The sequence below is a fragment of the Gnatocerus cornutus genome, chromosome 4, assembly GCF_029298725.1.
Source record: "Gnatocerus cornutus isolate USDA-ARS CGAHR chromosome 4, icGnaCorn1.1, whole genome shotgun sequence".
Lineage (NCBI taxonomy): Eukaryota > Metazoa > Arthropoda > Insecta > Coleoptera > Tenebrionidae > Gnatocerus > Gnatocerus cornutus.
In genome coordinates, this window is record NC_142236.1 from 19,992,884 (window position 1) to 19,999,200 (window position 6,317).

General features: G+C 37.1%; 1 pseudogene; it reads left to right on the forward strand.

Annotated features, from left to right (window-relative positions):
• Nucleotides 1-1,645: 1,645 nt before the first annotated feature.
• LOC148176625 (angiotensin-converting enzyme-like) lies at nt 1,646-4,523 on the forward strand (annotated as a pseudogene).
• The last annotated feature ends 1,794 nt before the right edge of the window (nt 4,524-6,317 follow it).

Consider the following 6,317-nt stretch of genomic DNA (forward strand, 5'->3'; position numbering starts at 1 on the left):
AAGTTCTTAGGGGTTGTCTAGGATGCAACTTTTTACTTCTCTTTGCTGTGATTTTTCTAACTTCTGTTTTCTTTCTTTTTACTACTACTTTAGCATTTTTGGTGTTGGGCCTTTCGTTATCTCTTTTTGACCACAACATCAACAGTGGCAATTCTTCACATATGGTTAAATTTTCGATTGATTTTCCGACTGTTTATTTACCGTTTGCTTAGTTTTGATGCTTTCTTCCACTTTTATTGTTTGTTTTAATTAAAAAAATATAAAATAGATAAAAAATAAAAAAAATCTTAGGGTGTTAAATAACCTTAGGAAGATGAATACCGCAGAATTAACTTTAACACTGCAAACTAAAAATGCTACTTTTAGTTCTGGAACTGAAAAGCAACTATTTTAGGCTCTAGAATTAAAAATCACTAAGTTTAGTTACTTTTTTTAGTCAGCAATTAAATCTTTGAAGCCAGGATTCTAAATAACAGAAGCGCAAAAAAATAAACGGCAAAAACCGCATTTTTCTATTTATTATAGTTTTGACGAATCATTCAAAATTACGAAATAATTATTCACCAAATAAGATTTTTTCGACAAACGTCAAAGAAAGTTTCCATTTTTTATGTCTATCGATTCGCGAAAGATGTCTTTTTTTGACTTGTAAAAAAAAATGAAAATAAAAATATAGGGCAAACATCAGTTTTAAAATCGCTATATCTACTGGAGTATCACTTTCACTTTCCGACTTTATTTGGTTGAAAGAAATTAAAGAAATTGCAGCACCAAAAATTGTAACAAAAGTTAACTTTTTTTTCATAACAAATAATGTTACAACCCTAATATTTTAATTTTTTGATTGCGTGACAAGATTTTGGTTCTTTCAAAACTGTTATAAAACATATCGTCGGTTAAGAGTGTTAACCTGCCAATATAATAATGCAAATTTTACAGGAGATAAAAAAAACTTAAGAACTTTATTTAAAATGAATTTATAACAGAATTTAAATTACGAACGGATCAATACTAGTCAGCTACGATTTATATATATGTACTAATAATTTAAAAATAACTCTCAAATTCATACTTTACAGAATATAATTCGAGTTAGCAGGTTTTCTATAATATAATATTATAAAAGCGACAAGTAAAATTAACTTCAAATATTTACTGATCAATATTGTATTAGTTGCATCGGGGAAAATGGAATAAATAACAGATAAATAACAGATAAATAACTACCTACTCATGGGGAATATTGTCATAATAAGGGTGTATTTTCTAATTCTTATAAATCTTTGAACTTTTTTGCCCTTATTTTTAATCTTGAATCATATAAATTCTCTAGTTGTTAGAACAAATTTCTTCATAGTTTCTTTCTCTAATTGTTTTATTCATTTCATCAATACTCAATATTGTCTTTACTTTAATTTCAGATTCTAGTTTTTGTCGTATTTTTTAAATATCCTTCTAAATTATTGCGTCTCTACACATTTTTTCGGTTTTCTTTTTTCAGTATTCTGTCTAACTTGTTTTTATATTTTTTTTACCAAAATTCATCAATTTTTCTAATTTTAATTTGTTTGTCTTCTTTTCTCTTTGTCAAGTTTTGTATTTACATTCTGAAAAATTTAAAGAATTTTACTCATTACCACTCTACATGCCTCATACAGTCTTTAACACGCCATCAAAGTCTTCAAACAATACTATTTACACCATTATACTTTTTACAACCAATAACACCACTCCAATTACTGCAAACTTTGAGATTTTACGACTTTTTGATACCACAAAACGCTGCACAATTCCCATTATTCAAACCGTCGCCATCTGTTGCAACAAAATGTTGCATCGACGTGCACTCCTCTTCCTATTATGCCTCATTTACCAACAAGCCGCCACCACAAGTCCTCAAACAGAAAGTGAAGAACTGCGCGCCAGAAACTTCCTCCAACTGCTTAACAAGAAGAATGAAGACCTTGAGTACAAATTCACTTGGCGCATTGGACGTACGCCACCAACCTCACCGAGGCAAATCTGCAGAAACAGGTAAGTGCGATCAAATAAAAGTTTCGAAAATCTCGATTTTTTTGGTTTCTTTTGACTAAATTAGCACCAATAAAGAGACTTCTTATCGGTGTTATTGACTACATAAGTACTCATACAAGTTTTCTATTATTGAATAAAGTCATAAAACTAAGAAGTTTTAACAATGCGTCTCTTAATTATCACCAAAAGAACTTTTTTTGATCGAAATCAACGGATTTTTTGCTCTTTGAAGTTAGCAGCGAGCGTGGAGGTGGCCGCAGAGCGCAAGAAGAACTGGCAGGAAGTCACCAAATTCAACTGGCACGCTTTTTCAGACCCCGACCTCAAACGCCAGTTCCAAAAGCTCTCCAAACTCGACAACGACGCCCTCCATGAAGACAAACTAAACCACCTCAACAAAATCGTCAGCGAGATGGAGACGATTTACTCCACGGCCAAAATCTGTGCCTTCGACGACCCTTTTAGATGCGACTTAGCTCTAGAACCTCACTTGACGGACATTCTTAGCGACTCCCGGAACGCCGAAGAACTGAAACACGTTTGGGTGGCGTGGAGGAATGCGACTGGCCCTCGCTGCCGACGCCTCTATGAAGAGTACGTCGATTTGTCGAACGAAGGAGCGCGGTTGAACAATTTTACGAACAACGCGGAGCAGTGGTTGGATGATTTCGAAGACCCGAAGATCAGGGAGCAGATTGAGGCGCTCTGGGAGCAGTTGAAGCCGTTGTACCTTCAAATCCACGCGTACGTGCGGTACCACTTAAGGAAGAAGTATGGAGATGTGGTGACGGAAAAAGGACCCATTCCTGCACACCTCCTGGGGAACATGTGGGCACAGTCCTGGAGGAGCGTCTCGGAGTTCACTTTACCCTTCCCCGAGAAGAAAGACGAGGATTTGACTCAAGAGCTCCGAAACCAGGTGAGATCCGTCTTCAATTAACACAGATTTTGAGGTGGTGTTGGCAGAACTACACCGCCGAGCGCATCTTTCGCACCGCTGAGGACTTCTTCAAGTCTATTAACTTGACGGAGATGCCGGAGAGCTTCTGGAGGGACTCGATCTTGACGCAGCCTCCAGACCGCGAGATTGTTTGCCACGCTTCCGCGTGGGACTTTATGAATGGCAAAGACTTCCGAATAAAACAGTGCACGGATGTTACTTTCGACAACTTCATCACAGTGCATCATGAAATGGGACACGTGGAGTACTACCTCCAGTACAAGAACCAGCCGGTGGTTTACAAACGTGGTGCCAACAGCGGCTTCCACGAGGCCATCGGCGATCTGATTGCTCTTTCCGTGGAGTCGCGGAAGCATCTTCGGAAGATTGGACTCCTGAAGACCCAGAGGGACGATCCGGACAACATTTTAAACACTTTGTTTCAGATTGGAATGGAAAAAATTGTTAGTCTTCCGTACGGGTACTTCCTGGAGCTGTGGAGATGGGGGGTGTTCGAAGGGAAGATCACCCCAAAAGAGTACAACTGTAAGTACTGGGAGTTGAGGGAGAAGTACCAAGGGGTAGAACCCCCAGTTGATCGAAGCGAGGAGGATTTTGACCCTGCGGCCAAGTTTCACGTTGTTGCCAACGTTCCTTACCTCAGGTACTGTGCGGTTGGTACCACTGCCTCCACGTCACGTTTCTTTTTTCAGGTACTTCGTTAGCTTCATCTTACAATTTCAGTTCCACAGAGCTCTTTGTGAGAAGGCTGGGCAGTACGTAGCAAACAACCCTTCGAAGCCTCTGCACGAGTGCGACATTTACCAGAATACCAACGCCGGAAATGCTCTCAAGTACCAACAAAATGTGGCGAAATTAACACACTGAACTCTAATTTTAAGGGAAATGATGCAACTGGGTTCTTCCAAGCCGTGGTTTGATGCTATAGAAGTCGTGACAGGACAACGAACAATGGATGCTAGTGCTCTTATTGAGTACTTCAAGCCGTTGCAGGAGTGGTTGGAAAAGGAAAATAAGAAGAATGGCGCGTTTGTTGGTTGGGAGAAGACTAAGAAAGGTGAGGAAATGGCAAGAGAAGAGAGATAAGTGAACGTTGATTTTTAGTGTGCAGAGCTGCATAATAAGATGAAAAGCGCGCAGCTATGTCCAAATAAAAAGTTGAAAACTGTGACTTTTTCTATTTATTTATCTTTTTCCGTCCTTCTAAAAGACCCCACAAACCTCGTTTTTGCACGACGGTTTCGACTGTTAGAACGAACCGTCGGAAAAACCGAGGTCTGTGGGCAAAAACCGTTGTGTTGAACCATCGCCATCGGTTCGAGTAAACACGAGGTGTGTGAACAAAAACCGTCGTGCTTTATCAGTGTCTTTCGTAATGTTTTGCTTTCAACAGTCTTTTGCTGCTGCTTATCTCGACTCTTCTATAATAGTAAAAATGACCAAGAGTCACTCGTTTTATCAACTCTTTCGTCCATAATTTAGAATAAAAGTTTTCTTTTTTTGTATTTTCTGATCCGAGTGCGTTTCTGAAAATGTTGAACGTATTAATTTAACACTCATTATTTAATTTGATTTCGGAAATCATCAACTGTGATTCAAATTAACCACTTTGAAAAACGTACATTTAATTCACTCGTCAAATTAATATCACAAAACACTATTTGAGAGTCAGATTTGATCGATTGGAGTAATTTTTCTTCGGATTGTAACTGTGTATGTAGGAAACCAAGATTTGATTTACCACATTTATATACCTAGAACTAACCCGTCTTGATTGGTGGCACTCGCTTGTTTTTTGAGACTACTTATCTTTTTTTTTTTTAATGTCGCTTGGTTCGTCTATTTCTTAATTAAGACAGTCGGAGGGATAAGCGCATGATTTGTCTATTTGTTAATTAAGACAGTCGGGATAATAAGTGCATGATCCGTCTATTTGTTAATTGCGAAATCAAAATAAAAAAGTCACAAGTTAAAGGAAACAAACAAAAAAGTAAAATGTTATTGTCGGCAAAAAATAAAAAAAAATAAAATTATATAGAAATTAAAAAAAAGCACAGCTCACGGCATTTAGGATGGCAAGTGTTGGCGCAGCCGAATGGTGACGACTTCATCGCCCATGAGTGGCTAAACATTAAAAAAATATGAGCGTGCTCTTGCCATCCTAAATGCACAGCCTGTAATTGTTGAGAGTCTCAACTTGAGACCAACAACTAGGTATGAATTTGTTTTTTTTTTTATTACAGGGTGTTAGGTAACGTTACGGCTATAGACTAATGGGTAATTAAGGAAGGCAAACTGTCTTGGAATCCGCAATTAATTTTATTTTTTTCGTTTTAGTTAAAAAGCTACAAGGCTTTAAAGTTGACCAATAGAATGGCTTTAAATAATTTTTCAATTTTACAGAAATCCAAGTAGCTATCGGACCAAACGAATAATTTGTCACTTACCCGTCACATTTGAAGCTTTAAATCAGTGGCGTCAATAAAAGGGAAAAACAATAACGCAATTTTATTCAAAAAACACAATAAAGCAACACTACAATAGATGTTCAAAATGGCCACCTTCTTGTTGAACACATAATTGTAAACGACGTAACAATATTTCCTTTATTGTACCCAAAACATTTTCATTTTGACGAACTTGATTTGTGATGTCCACAAAAATGGAACAAGTACGCCGCTGATAAAAAATAAGAACCGTCAATTTGACATCAAACAAAAAATTTCGTTCAGTAACTCTGATTCAAATTTTTGTAACCTTATGCAAATTGTTCCCTGATTGGTCACATTCAAAGCCTTCCAGCTCTTAAACGGTTCAAGAAAACCCGAAAAAAACTTCGAAACATTACTTTTCACGGCTGCCTCCATCACCCCTTTTTCTATGGCCGTAACGTTACCTAACACCCTGTATAACTATAATGCATTCACGATCTTTTTAGACCGCGGCAAGCCATGGAAATCTAGTAACTTGGTTGGTAGTCAACCTTTGTGAGCTAAAGTTTTCTGAAAATGATTGACATTCGTTCTGTCGATTAGATTTGTCACCTTTTTTTGGTTATGAATTGTGTCTGAAATCTTTCCTCTGTTGCCAGTTTGAACCGAAAATTCAGAACTTGAGAATTTTATTGAATTTTTATCTAAAATTTTGAAATTATTTTTCAACAAATGCAATATTAATCATAATGGAAGACATTACTGCCGGTACATTCCATTGGCAAAAAGTTTACCATTCTCAAGAAGTACTTCTGCCAGGTCTTGATTCTAGTCATAAAACCTTAAAAAAGTTTATTTGATCGAATTAGCATTTGACCCAGGGTTTTATG